Source organism: Antechinus flavipes, chromosome 4, assembly GCF_016432865.1.
Source record: "Antechinus flavipes isolate AdamAnt ecotype Samford, QLD, Australia chromosome 4, AdamAnt_v2, whole genome shotgun sequence".
NCBI lineage: Eukaryota > Metazoa > Chordata > Mammalia > Dasyuromorphia > Dasyuridae > Antechinus > Antechinus flavipes.
In genome coordinates, this window is record NC_067401.1 from 214,687,396 (window position 1) to 214,703,634 (window position 16,239).

Sequence of the window (16,239 nt, forward strand, 5' to 3'; positions counted from 1 at the left end):
AATGACTCAATTTCCTTCTAGCTCTAAATCTACAATTCATAAAAATTTTAAATCATTTACTGAATTCATAAAGGTCCTTCTGCCACAAACATAATCTAACAATTTAGGTCAATACAACTAGTACCCACAATCATTACCAGTAGAATTTTTTTTTTCTTTTCTATTTTCCCAAATGATAGTAAGGATTGTCTTAGCATTTCCAGTAAATGAGAATAGTCCTAGATAATCTTAGAATAACCTAAAGAAAAAATTAAACTAATCAGATTAGAGAATATCGCAATCAAGGAAGAAGGAGATTCTGGTCTATTCTGCACTGCCTTTATGGTTTGATTGAAGATCCAATGGAGCAACTAATTTAAAAGATCATTTTAACATTTTTCAATCATGGCTTAGGACTTGATCTGAAGAAAACAGAAATAGTGTACACCTTGAATTAAATACTTGTAATAGGATTTTAAAGTGATTCATTTGGTTCATTCAACCTAATTATTTGTTTCTCTATGGAGCAAGTCAAGTGTTTATTATATGTTTGTGAAAACAATCATTCATTCATTTAAAATAGGGATCATTGCAACAACTAATCTTTCATTGTTGACCTACTGAAGATTTCTTAACAGAGAAGCATCTTGAGTATTATTTTTTAAGGAAAATGAATGATAGCTTAATAAATCTTTAATTCTAAACATGCCTCATAAGGAAAATTTTATAATAGAAATAATTGGGAAGGCTAAAACATACTCCCAACCATATTCTAAACTATTAGAGAGTATGTTGTATTAAAATAATTTAAAGTATAACTATTCTTAGTTATAGTATTCTTTCACACTAACTTCTTATGGATCACATTAATCATATATTTAAATTTCTAATATCCTTTTAAACTGAGAAAAGTACTTTTATCTAAATGAGAGGCAGTAGAAGAGGGAAGAAGACTTTTGAACTGTAGTACTTATGAGAAGACCTGACTAGAATGGTGTTTCTCATTTCTCATTGTATGTCCTTAATAAAATGAGTCTGCAGAATGGAATCCCCAGATGACTAAAGCATGCTAAAAAATACCCAGTGGAATGGTGGGCAAAAAGCCCAGAAAGCAACATGGGCAGGTGCCAAAGATGTGCTTCATTGGCTTTGCAATTTTTCCAGGGGATATAAAGAGGTAATTCCAGTATTACCAAAATCAGCTCATATGCTAACTTTTGTAAACCTTAAATATAAGAGGACTCACCATGTTTTTCTGAGATCATTCTACTTATCATTTCTCATGGAACCATACTATTGCATCATAATCTCATACCACAATGTATCCAGCCATCCCTCAATGAAGGGGCATCTCCTCAATTTCCAATTCTTTGCCCTGAGAAGAGCTGCTATAAATATCTTTGTACAAAAAGGTAATTTTCCTTTATTAAAAATATTTTTTGACCCTGCCTTTGGTCAAAAGGTATGTGTAATTAATTTTATAGCCTTTTTGACATGGTTCCAGACTTCTCTTTGGAATGGCTAAATCTGTTCACAATTCCACAACAATGTATTGATGTCTCATTTCCCCCACATTCCCTACAACATTTATCATTTTTCCCCTCTGGCCCATGAACCAATATAACAGATATAAGAATTGTCTCAATTTTCATTTCTCCTTGAAGTTAAGAAGATAAATAGATTTTTAGAAAAGTTAGATATACTAGAACTTTGGACAAAATTGAATGGGGATAGAAAGGAATATACTGGGGCAGCTAGATGATGCAATGAATAGAGCACCAGCCCTGAAATCAGGAGGACCTGAATTCAAATCTGGCCTTAGACATTTAACACTTCCTAGCTATGTGACCCTAGGTAAATCACTTTACCCCAGTTGCCTCAGCGAAAGAAAGAAAGAAAGAAAGAAAGAAAGAAAGAAAGAAAGAAAGAAAGAAAGGAGAGGAATATACTTTTTTTCAATGATATATGAGACTCACACAAAAATTGACCACATATTAGGGCATAAAAACATCACAATCAAATGCAGAAAGGCAGAAATAGTAAATGCGTCCTTTTCAGATCATGATTCAGTAAAAATTATATGTAACAAGGGGCCATGAAAAAATAGATCAATAATTATTTGGAAACTAAATAATCTAATCTCAAAGAATGAGTGGGCAAAACAACAAACTATGGAACTACCAATAATTTCATCTAAGAAAATGACAATAATGAGACAACATACCAAAATTGATGGGATCCAACCAAAGGAGTTTTTAGGGGAAATTTTATATCTGTGGATATTTACATGAATAAAATAGAGAAAGAAAGATCAATGGATAGGGCATGAAACTAAAAAAGCTAGAAAAAGAACAAATTAAAAAAAATAAATGCCAAATTAGAAATTCTAAAAATAAGAGATTGATAAAATTGAAAGAAAACTATTGAACTAATAAACAAAACTAAAAGTTGTTTTTATGACAAAACCCAACAAAATAGATAAACCTTTGATTAATTTGACTAGAAAAAGGAAAGAAGAAAGCCAAATCACCAGTATCAAAAATGAAAAGGGTAAACTTACCACCAATGAAGAGGAAATTGAAGTAATAATTAGAAGCTATTTTGACCAGTTTTATGCTAATAAATCTGATACCTTTGTGAAATGGATGAATTCTTAACAAAAAATATAGAATGCCCAGATTAATAGAGGAGTAATAGTTCTATTTTAGAAAAAGAAGTTGAACAAACTTTAATGAACTCCATAAAAAAAATTCTCCACACCCAGATGGATATAGAAGAGCCAAACATTTAAGGAACAATTAATTCAAATGCTATAATGTCTGGGCTAGCTTTTTCGAGTGTTAAGGGACAGGTCAATTCTCTGAGAGCCTCCACAGCTATGAATCATAACATCTGATTAGCAAGGCAGCCTTTGCTGATACAGGTGTTATGGATTGGAAATGAGATAAATTGGAGGCAGAGGGAAGAGTAGAGAGGTCAGACAATGCAACGGCCTCTCAGTCAGAGAGGTCAGAGAACAACAACTGCCTCTCAGTCTCCTTATATCATCCTCTTAAAAGAGGAGCTCCATTCTGCAGGTCTGGGTTGGATCTCCAGCAGCCATTGTTAGGTGGCTCCTATGTATTCCAACAGCTCCCATGAATTCCAACACTCGAGAATCTCTCTGAAGTCTGGAGTCTGAAACTGAGCTTCAGCACACTCTCCCTGAAGTTTCTCTGGAGTCTGCTTATTTCAACTCCTTTCAGCCCTTATATACCTAGTACAATTACATCACTATAGCATACTGAGCATGTGTCAACTGCAGAACCATTATATCACACTAAGTATTGAGTATATGTGAACTAGAAATCCATTATCTCTTCAACCACACTGAATTAACACCCTGCTGTAAATATCTTTGCTTCAAATATATTTTTCTCAGAGTTCTCCAATATCTGTGCTCCTCTACACAATACTATACAAACTATTTAAAAAAAATAGAGGAAAAAGGGGTTCTACCAAATTCCTTTTATGACACAGATATGGTGCTGATTTTTCAACCCCAGGTATAGACAAAACAGAGAAAGAAAATAATAGACCAATTTCCCTAATACATATTAAGGCAAAATTTTAAAATAAAATATTAGCAAAGAGATCACAGCAACTTATCACCAGGTTAATACACTATGACCAAATAGGATTTATACCAGGAATGTAAGATTGATTTAATATCAGAAAAACTATTAGCATAATTGACTATACCAATAACTGTTGGAATCTTTACAAACTGCTAACTAATTAGAGTTGATCTGATCTTACAAGAAGATGTTTTGGGCCAGAACCTGAAACAAGGTACTAAGTAGAACTAATTAGTACAATGCTTGTATTTACACCTTTACTCATCGGAGTTCACACGTTTGCCAGATTCACAAAGTAAACTTTGTACCTTTGTGAATTCACATCTCCCTTAAAGCTCCTAGGGCCAGAGAGCACCATGGGAGAAAACCCATAATCCCATTCTCTCAGAAGAGTCAGATATAAGGCCAGTGATGAGAGATCTATTCCAGAATATATTCCACTTGGCTGGCTGGTCGCAGAAGAGAGTTCAGCTGCATTGGAGAGGAGCACTCTGGTGCAGACACAGAGCACTTTGGGAGAATTCAGTGGAATTACGCCAGAAGCCCTCTCTCCGAGGCAAGAAAGAATATTTTCCATTTGGCTGGCTGGTGGCAGAAGAAGAGTTTTCAGAGGAAAAAGCTACGAGTCAAGAATTCAGTGGACAACCAGATTCATCTTCACCTCACACCATTGTAGTTGGTGGCTGGGCTCCTGCACTTCCCCCACTGAGACCAAGCTGGTCTGAAAGACTCGCCAAAAAGCTAGCCGAGCCCCAAGTGAAGCAGACAAGAGATTCATTCCATCTCTGTGCTGGTTGGAGGCTGAAGAAAGCAGAGGCAGAGGCTAAAGGACAGAACCCTTGGATTTGGAGACATTCGGAGGGCTCTAAGCTAAACCGGCTGTGTTTTGAGAAGAACAAGAACTCCAACATTTGAACTCCAACAAATAACCAAGCTAACAGAAATCGTATGAAAAAGTTTTTGATGAAATCCAACTTCCATTCTGATTAAAAACACTAGAGAACATAGAAATAAATTGAATTTTCCTTACAATGATAAGTAACATGTATCTAAAACTATCAGCAAGAATTATATGTAATGGGGACAAACTAAAAGCATTCTCAATAAGATTAGGGGTGAAACAAAATTGTCCACTATCACTAGTATTATTCAATATTGTACTAGAAATGTTACCTTTAGCAATAAAAGAAGAAAAAGAAATTGAAGGAATTAGAATAGTGAACGAGAAAACAAAAGTATCATCCTTTGCAGATAATATGATGGTACACTTCAGAGAATCATAGAGAATCAACTAAAAATAACTAGAAACAATAACTTTACAAAGTTGCAGGATATAAAATAAAATCATCTAAATCAATAGTATTTCTATACATTACCAACAAAGTACAGAAGCAAGAGATACAAAGAGAAATCCCATTTAAATTAACTAGATAATATAAAATATTTGGAGTCTATTTGCAAGACAGAATCAGGAACTATATGAATACAATTACAAAACACTTTTCACACCAATAAAGTTAGATTTAAATAATTGGAAGAATATCAAGTGTTCATGGTTAGGTCAAACTTATTTGTAAAATAAACAACAATTCCACCTAAATTAATCTACTTATTCAATACCATACCAATCAAACTGCCAAAAAATTACTTTATAGAGCTAGAACAAATAATAACAAAATTCATCTGGAAGAAAAAAAGGTCAAGAATTCCAAGGGAAATCAGACCTAAAATAATATTATAAAGCAGTGATTATCAAAATCATTTGGTACTAGCTAAGACATAGAATAGTTGATCAATGGAATAGGTTAGGTTTACAAGACACAATAGTCAATGACTATGGTAATCTAGTGTTTGATAAATTTCCAGCTTCTGGAAAGACAATTTGCTATTTGACAAAAATCGCTGGGAAAATTGGAAAATAGTGCAACAGAAACTAGCCATTGGCCAACATCTAATATCCAAAACAGGATAAAGTCAAAATGGGTTCATGATGTAAACATAAAGGGTGATACTATAAGCAAATTAGAAGAACAAAGGATAATTTATTCATCGGATGTTTGAAAAAGAAGGATGGCCAAAGAAGAACAAGAGAACAGTGTGAAATGCAAAATGGATAATTTGATTATATTAAATTTAAAAAGGGGTTTTCACAAACAAAATTAATGTAGCCAAGATTAGAAAGCAAGCAGAAAACTGAGAAAAAAGTTACATCCAATGTTTCTGATAAAAGCCTCATTTCTAAAATAGAGAATGGATTAAAATTTATAAAAATGCAAGCTATTTCCAGTTGATAAATAGTCAAAGGATATGAACAGATAATTTTCAGATAAATAAGTTAAAGCCATTTCTAGTCATATGAAAAATGTTCTAAATAACTATTGATTAGAGAAATGCAAATTAAAACAACTCTAATGTATCACTTCAGCCCTCTCTGATTGTCTAAGATAATAGAAAAAAATAATGACAAATTTTGGAGGGCATGTTTGAAAACTGGGATCCTCATATATTATTGGTGGATTTGTGAATTGATTCAACATTCTCAAGAGCAATTTGGAATTATGCCCAAAAGGCTATCAAAGCGTGTGTACCCTTTGATCCATCAGTGTCTCTATTAGATCCCTATCCCAAAGAGAAAATAAAAAAGGGGAAAGAAGCCACATGTGCAAAAATGTTTATAGCAGTCTTTTTTTGTAGTGACAAGAAACTGGAAACTGAGTGTTTGCCTATCAGTTAGGGAATGGCTGAATAAGTTATGATATATGAATGTAATAGAATGTTAACGTTCTATGAGAAATGATGAACAAGCTGATTTCTGAAAAGCCTGAAAGAGACTTACATGAAATGATGCTAAGTGAAGTGAGCAGAACCAAGAGTACATTATACACAGCAACAACAAAATTATGTGATGGACTAGTATCTTTTCAACAATGAGATGATTCAAGATAATTCCAATAAATGAAAATTTAAAAAAATCTGTATCCAGAGAGATTATTAAGACTGATTGTGGTTTATAGTATATTATTTTTACCTTTTTGTTGTTTATTTTTTCTTTCTCTTTTCTTTCCACTTTGATCTCACTTTTCTTGTGCAGCATGATAAATGTGGAAATATGTTTCAAATTGCACATGTTTAATCTATATGAATTACTTGCTGCTCAGGAAAGGGGGAAGATAAGGAGTCGGGGAGAAAAATTGGAACATGAGGTTTTGCAAGGATGAATGTTAAAAACCGTCTTGGCATGTATTTTGGAAAATAAAAAGCCATTATTATTTTTTAAAATTTCTCCAATCAATAGTGACAGAGCATTTTTTCATATATCTGTAAATAGTTTTGTTAGTTCATCTCAAAATTGTTTATATGTTTTCATAATTTTATCAATTGGGAAATAGCTCTTCTTAAAATATATATATATATATATATATATATATATATATATATATATATATATATATATATATATATATTTGACTCAATTCGCTATATGTTTGAGAAACGAAACTTTCATCTGAGAAATTTATTTCAAAATTCTTTTCACGATTGCTACTGCTAATTGTATATTACTCTATTCTTTCTCCTTTCACCCTGTCCCTCCTCAAAAGTTTTGCTTCTGACCACGCCCTCCCCAATATGCCCTTATTCTATGACCCTTCCTACTTCTCTATTCCCTTCCCCTCCTATTTTTTTTTGCAGAATAACATAAATTTCTATACCTATACTGAGTGTGTATGTTATTTCCTTGTTGAGCCGATTCTGATGAATATGGTATATGCACTCTATCTTCATTCTCCCTTTCCCCCTCTTCTGTAAAAGTTTTTTTCTTGCCTTTTACGGAAGAAAATTTATGCCATTCTACCTCTTCATTTCCTTCATTTCCCTTTATTCGATGACATTTCTCTCTTACCCTTTAATTTTATTTTATATATATGACTCACATCTGTTCTCTCTGCCTAGATATATTAATTCTAGCTGTTCTAATAATGAGAAGTGCTTATGAATTACATGTATCATCTTTCCATGTAGGAATATAAACAGATTAACCTTATTATATTATGATTTCCCTTTTCTGATACCTCCTTATGTTTCAACTGAGGTATTTATTTGAAATTCAGATTTTTCTATTCAGCTCTGGTCTTTTCATCCCAAGTACTTGAAAGTCCTCTATTTCTTAGAATATCCACCTCTTTCCCTGAAAGATTATACTCATTTGCTCAATAGCTGATTCTAGGATGTGATCCTACATCCTTTGCTCTCTGGAATATCATATTTCAAACCTTCTGGTTCTTTACCATAGAAACTGCTAAATCTTATGTTAACCTGATTGTGGCTCCACTATACTTGAATTGTTTCTTTCTGGATACTTGCATTATTTTCTCCTTGACCTGGAAGTTTTAGAATTTGGCTATAATATTCTGGGGAGTTTTCATCTTGGAATTTCTTTCAGGAGGTAATAAGTAGATTCTTTTAAAGTTTTTTCTGGTTATACATGTATGTTGACTTTTAAAATACACATTTCTTTATGAATCATGCTGGGGGAGAAAAATCAGAACAAAAAGGAAAAACCGTGAGAGAGAGAAAAAAAAAGAAGTGAACATAGCATGTGTTGATTTACAAGCAGTCTCTATAGTTCTCTTTTTGGATGTAGATAGCATTATTTATTTATTTATTTGTTTATTTTAATAATTATGACTTTTTATTGACAGAACCCAAGCCTGGGTAATTTTTTACAACATTATCCCTTGCACTCACTTCTGTTCCGACTTTTCCCCTCCCTCCCTCCACCCCCTCTCCCAGATGGCAAGCAGTCCTATGCATGTTAAATATGGTACAGTAAATCCTAGATACAATATATATGTGTGTAGAACCAAACAGTTCTCTTGTTGCACAGGAAGAATTGGATTCAGAAGGCAAAAATAATCCGGGAAGAAAAACAAAAATGCAAACAGTTTACATTCATTTCCCAGTGTTCTTTCTTTGGGTGTAGCTGCTTCTGTTCATCATTGATCAACTGAAACTGAGTTAGTAGATAACATTTTCTACCAAAGTTTATTGCGACTGAATTGTTGAGAAGAACCAAGTCTTTCACAGTTGATCATCAAACAATTTTGTTGCTAATGAGTACAATGTATTACTGGTTCTGCTTGTTTCACTCAGCATCAGGTCATGTAAATCTTTCCAGGACTTTCTAAAACCAGTTTGTTCATCATTTTTATAAAACAATAATAATCCATTAACTTTACACACCACGATTTTTTCAGCCATTCCCTGATTGATGGACATCTTCTCATTTTTTGAATTCTTTGCTACCACAAAAAGAGCTGTTATAAACAGTTTTGCATATATGAGTTCTTTTTCCTTCTTTATGTTTTCCTTGGAATATAAACCCAGTAGTGGCATTGCTGGTCAAAGGGTATGCACAGTTTTTTATAGCTCTTTGGGCACAGTTTCAGATTTATCTCCAGAGTGCTTGGATCATTTCACAACTCAATCAACAATTCATTAATATCCCAGTTTTCCTTCATCCCCTCCAATATTTGTCATTATCTTTTCCTGTCATTTTAGCCAATCTGAGAGATGTGAGATTGTACCTCAGGGTTGTTTTAATTTGCATTTCTCTAATCAATAGTGATTTAGAACATTTTTTCATATGACTATCGATGGTTTTAATTTCATCATCTAAAATTGTATATTCATATCCTTTGACCATTTATTTATTGAGGAATGATTCTTGTATTCTTATAAATTTGACACAGATCTTTATATATTTTAGAAATGAGATCTTTATAAGAAACACATCAGAAAAAAAATTTTTCCCCAGCTTTTATTCTTGTTTGTGTTGGTTTTGTTTGTGTAAAACTTTTTAATTTAATGTAATCAAAATTGTCCTTTTTGCATTTCATAATGTTCTCTAGTTCATTTTTGGTTATGTCATTTCCTTCTCCAAAGATTTGATGAGTAAATTATTTCTTGCTCTCCTAATCTGTGTATGGCATTACCTTTTACACCCAAATCATGTGCCCATTCTGACCTTATTTTGGTATGGGGTGTGAGATGCAGGTCTACAGTGTGTTTCTGGTATATTGTTTTCCAGTTTTCCTAGCAATTCCATCGAATGGTGAGTTCTTATGTCAGAAGCTGGAGTTTAGGGGGTTTATCAAATATTAGATTACTATAGTCATTGATTATTGTGTCACATGTATCTAGCCCATTTTACTGATCCATCATACTATTTCTTAGCTATTATCAAATAGTTTTGATGACTGCTGCTTTGTAATATAGTTTTAGGTCTGGTTCTGCAAGGCTACCATCCTTTGTATTTTATTTTTTAAATTAATTTTCTTGTTATTCATGCTCTTTTGTTCTTTCAGATGAATTTTGTTATATTTTTAATCTGTATAAATTAATTTTTTGGCAGTTTAATTGGTATGTCACTGAACAAGTAGACCAACTTAGGAAAAATTGTCATTTGTATTATATTAGCTAGGACTACCTATGATCAATTGATATTTTCCCCATTGTTTAGATATAACTTTATTTGATTGAGAGATATTTTGTAATTTTTTCATATAGTTCCTGGTTGTCAGGCCAGGTAGATATCCAAAATATTTTATTTTGCCTATCATTATTTTAAATGAAAATTCTCTTTCTATTTCTTGCTGTTGGGCTTTGTCAATAATATATAGAAATGCTTATGACTTGTGTAGGTTTATTTTATATCCTGCAACTTTGCTAAAGCTGTTAATTGTTCAAGTAGGTTTTTGGTTGCTTTTCTAAGATCCTCTGAGAATATCATCATATCATCTGGAAAGAGTGATGGTTTTATCTCCTCATTGCCTATTCCAATTCCTTTATTTTTTTCTTCTCTTAGTATCAAAGCCAACATTTCTAGTACAATTTTGAATAATAGTTGTCATAATGACCATACTTATTTCATCTTTGATCTCATTGGCAATGTGTCCAGCTTCTCTCCATTATCAATAAGATGGATTCTTTTAATTTCTATTTTATCAGAATACCACAATAATTTTAGTTGAAAATTCTTTGCAAGAGTGGATATAGGCTCTTTTTTGATTATGACTTTCAGGTGGATTAATAATTTTAAAATCATCTCTCCTGGATCTATTTTCTAATGAAATATTTTGCATTGTTTTCAATTTTTTTCATTCTTTTGAATTTGGTTTTTGCATCTTGATTTCCGACAATGTCATTAGCTTTCATTTGTTCAAATCTAATTTTTTAAAGAATTATTTTCCTTAGGAAACTTTTGTATCTCCTTTTCCATTTGGCCAGTTTTGCTTTTTAAGGCATACTTCTCCTCATTAGATTTTTATACTTCTTTTTGCATCACTCATTTCTCTTTCCAGTTTTTCCTTTCAGTTCATTTTCAAAATCCTCTTTGAGCTCTTTCATAGGCTGAAACCAATTCTTATTTTTCTTGGAGATTTTGACTATAGAAACTTTGACTTTATTATTTTCTTTGGACTTGTGTTTTGACCTTTCTTATTATCATAGTAACTTTCTATGATCAGAATATTGTTTTCTCTTCTTAGTTCATTTCTTAATCTATTACTTGGCTTTTAACTCCTTATTAAAATAGGCATCTACTTTCAGGATAGAGTGTACAGTATCCCAAACTTCAAGAGTTTTGTGCAGTGGTTTTCAGAAATCTTTCTAAGGATCCTGTAAGTTTTCTGTTCCTCCAAAGTGATAAGATCCAAGGAGAAATGTGTTTACTATTCTGCTCCTTGAGTGAACAGAGCGCTTCCCCTGCATTGAAATTATGAGAAGGGTCCCTGATCCATCCTGGTTGTTCCAGTGTGCTAGTGCTCTCCCTTGCCTTAGCACTGTGAGCCAGGATGACATTCCCATCTGAGTATAGGCAAAGTAACAGAATCCTTCCTTAGTGCCATTAAAGAGACTTCCTTCTGACCAAATGCTTACTACCTGCCCCCTCCTCTCCTCTGTATGTAGGCTGAGACCTCTGGAAGCTGCTGCCACTACTGCTGTTGTTGTCACCACTACCACTCAGCTGCTATGTTTCTTGCCGTTGTCCCTATTGATTCAGTGGATTCTAAGGCCTAGTCCTGGTTTGCTGGTTTTCCTTTGTGCTCTCACATTAGTGAGACAAGTTTTTCCTGCCAACATTTTAAGTTGTCTTTTGTGTCTGTGGGTTGAGAAACTTGTAAACTACCAGAGTGGCCACTGATTCAGAGGCCCCCAAGGCCCATCTTGGTTTGCTGAGACCAAAGATGTTTTAACTTGGCCTGCACTGGGACTGCATGTCAGTCCCTTCCCAGTGCAATAGACTTTCTGCTGATCTTAATTGTTTTCAGCTGGAAAATGGCTTGACTCCATCCATTCAGACACTCTAAAATTTGTTTAGTTATTAATTAATGATATTTGTAAGGATTTGGGGGAGAATTCAGGTGAGTTCCTGACTTTATTTCACAATATCTCCTTCTTGAAGTTTTGCAGAAGCAATAGTGCAGAAACCTACGCAACTCTGCTATCTGATAATTATTTTATGTAACTATTCTTACTAACAGAAGGCCTATTCTTTTTGTTTCTACATTACTGAAAGACTCCAAGTTTTGGCAAGGCTCTCTGAATGTGATCCTAGAATAAAAACACTGTTCTCCTTCCCTTTTTATGACTCTACTTTTTATGCATAACTAACTTGTGATAGCTAACTTACATAAATTAACTTATATAACTTTATTATAACTGAAATCACTGACATATATATTATATAAATAACCAACTTTTAATTAGCATCAGCCACTTAGATCCAAAAACATTGGGTACCATATTCAACCTCTCTTTCCTTATCTTTTTTTTTAATTTTATTTTATTTAATAATAACTTTACATTGACATAATCCATGCCAGGGTAATTTTTTACAACATTATCCCTTGCACTTGCTTATGTTTCGATTTTTCCCCTCCTTCCCTCCACCCCCTCCCCAAGATGGCAAGCAGTCCTATTTATGTTAGATATGTTGCAGTATATCCTAGATACAATATATGTTTGCAGAACCGAACAGTTCTCTTGTTGCACAGGGAGAATTGGATTCAGAAGGTAAAAATAATTCGGGAAGAAAATCAAAAATGCAAATAGTTCATATTCGTTTCCCAGTGTTCTTTCTTTGGGTGTAGCTGTTTCTGTCCATCATTTATCCATTGAAACTCAGTTAGGTCTCTTTGTCATAGAAATCCACTTCCATCAGAATACATCCTCATACAATATCGTTGTCGAAGTGTACAATGATCTCCTGGTTCTGCTCATCTCACTTACCATCAGTTCATGCAGGTCTCTCCAAGCCTCTCTGTATTCATTCTGCTGGTCATTCCTTATAGAAAAATAATATTCCATAACATTCATATACCACAATTTACCCAGCTATTCTCCAATTGATGGGCATCCATTCATTTTCCAGTTTCTAGCCACTACAAACAGGGCTGCCACAAACATTTTGGCACGTATAGGTCCCTTTCCCTTCTTTAGTAGTAGCACTGCTGGATCAAAGGGTATGGTAATAGTTTCAATTTCATCATCTGAAAATTGTCTGTTCATATCCTTTGACCATTTATCAATTGGAGAATGGCTTGATTTCTTATAAATTTGAGTCAGTTCTCTATATATTTTGGAAATGAGGCCTTTATCAGAACCTTTAACTGTGAAGATGTTTTCCCAGTTTGTTGCGTCCCTTCTAAACTTGTTTACATTAGTTTTGTTTGTACAAAGGCTTTTTAATTTGATATAATCAAAATTTTCTATTTTGTGATCGGTAATAATCTCTAGTTCATCTTTGGTCACAAATTTCTTCCTCCTCACAAGTCTGAGAGATAAACTATCCTATGTTCCTCTAATTTATTTATAATCTCGTTCTTTATGCCTAGGTCATGGACCCATTTTGATCTTATCTTGGTATATGGTGTTAAGTGTGGGTCCATGCCTAATTTCTGCCATACTAATTTCCAGTTATCCCAGCAGTTTTTATCAAATAATGAATTCTTATCCCAAAAGTTAGGATCTTTGGGTTTGTCAAACACTAGATTGCTATAGTTGACTATTCTGTCTTGTGAACCTAACCTTTCCCACTGATCAACTAATCTATTTCTTAGCCAATACCAAATGGTTTTGGTGACTGCTGCTTTATAATATAATTTTATATCAGGTACAGCTAGGCCACCTTCATTTGATTTTTTTTTCATTAATTCCCTTGAGATTCTCGACTTTTTATTGTTCCATATGAATTTTGTTGTTATTTTTTCTAGATCATTAAAATATTTTCTTGGAAGTCTGATTGGTATAGCACTAAATAAATAGATTAGTTTAGGGAATATTGTCATCTTTATTATATTCGCTCGGCCTATCCAAGAGCACTTAATATTTTTCCAATTATTTAAATCTGACTTTATTTGTGTGAAGACTTTTTTGTAATTTTGCTCATATAATTCCTGACTTTCCTTTGGTAGGTAGATTCCCAAATATTTTATGCTATCAACAGTTATTTTGAATGGAATTTCTCTTTGTATCTCTTGCTCTTGGATTTTGTTGGTGGTGTATAAAAATGCTGAGGATTTATGGGGATTTATTTTGTATCCTGCTACTTTGCTAAAATTATGAATTATTTCTAATAGCTTTTTAGTAGAATCTCTGGGGTTCTCTAGGTATACCATCATATCATCTGCAAAGAGTGATAGTTTGGTTTCCTCATTGCCTACTCTAATTCCTTTAATCTCTTTCTCGACTCTTATTGTAGAGGCTAATGTTTCTAATACAATATTGAATAATAATGGTGATAGTGGGCAACCTTGCTTCACTCTAGATCTTACTGGAAAAGGTTCCAGTTTTTCCCCATTGCATATGATGCTTACTGATGGTTTTAAATATATGATTCTTAAGGAAAAGTCCATTTATTCCTATGCTCTCAAGTGTTTTTATTAGGAATGAATGTTGGATTTTATCAAATGCTTTTTCTGCATCTATTGAGATGATCATATGGTTTTTGTTTGTTTGGTTATTGATATAGTCAATTATGCTAATAGTTTTCCTAATATTGAACCAGCCCTGCATCCCTGGTATAAATCCTACTTGGTCATAGTGTATTATCCTGGGGATGATTTTCTGTAATCTTTCTGCTAATATTTTATTTAAGATTTTAGCATCAATATTCATTAGGGAGATTGGTCTATAATTTTCTTTCTCTGTTTTCAGCCTACCTGGTTTAGGTATCAGTACCATGTCTGTGTCATAAAAGGAGTCTGGTAGGACTCCTTCAATCCCTATTTTTTCAAATAGTTTATTTAGCATTGGAGTTAATTGTTCTTTAAATGTTTGATAGAATTCACATGTAAATCCATCTGGTCCTGGGGATTTTTTCTTAGGGAGTTGATTGATAGTTTGTTCTATTTCTTTTTCTGAGATGGGAGTGTTTAGAATATTTACTTCTTCCTCTGTTAGTTTAGGCAAGCTATATTTTTGAAGGTATTCTTCTATTTCATTTAAGTTGTCGAATTTATTGGCGTAAAGTTGGGCAAAGTAACTCCTAATTACTGCTCTAATTTCCTCTTCATTAGTGGTGAGTTCTCACTTTTCATTTTTAAGACTAACAATTTGATTTTCCTCTTTCCTTTTTTTAATCAGATTTACTAAGGGTTTGTCTATTTTGTTGTTTTTTTCATAGAACCTATTCTTAGTTTTATTAATTAATTCAATAGTTTTTTTACTTTCAATTCTATTGATCTCTCCTTTTAATTTTAGAATTTCAAATTTAATGTTTGACTGGGGTTTTTTAATTTGTTCCTTTTCTAGCATTTTTAGTTGCAAGCCCAATTCATTGACCTTCTCTTTCTCTATTTTATACAAATAGGCCTCTAGAGATATGAGATTTCCCCTTATTACCACTTTGGCTGCATCCCATACATTTTAGTATGATGTCTCATTATTATCGTTTTCTTGGGTGAAGTTATTAATTATGTCTATAATTTGCTGTTTCACCCAATCATTCTTTAGTATGAGATTATTTAGTTTCCAATTATTTTTTGGTCTACTTTCCCCTGGCTTTTTGTTGAATGTAATTTTCATTGCATCGTGGTAAGAAAAGGATGCGTTTACTATTTCTGCCTTACTGCATTTGAGTTTGAGGTTTTTATGTCCTAATATATGGTCAATGTTTGTATAAGTTCCATGAACTCCTGAAAAGAAGGTGTACTCCTTTCTGTCCCCATTATGTTTTCTCCAGAAATCTATCATATCTAATTTTTCTAGTATTCTATTTACCTCTTTGACTTCTTTCTTATTTATTTTGTGGTTTGATTTATCTAATTCTGAGAGTACAAGGTTGAGATCTCCCACTATTATAGTTTTGCTGTCTATTTCTTCTTGCAGCTCTCTTAATTTCTCTTTTTAGAATTTAGATGCTACACGACTTGGTGCATATATGTTTAATATAGATATTGCTTCATTATTCATTCTACCCTTTAGCAAGATATAGTGACCTTCCTTATCTCTTTTAATTTGATCAATTTTTGCTTTAGCTTGATCTGAGATCAGGATGGCTACCCCTGCTTTTTTGACTTCACCTGAAGCATAGTAGATTTTGCTCTAGCCTTTTACCTTTATCCTGCATGTATCTCCCCTC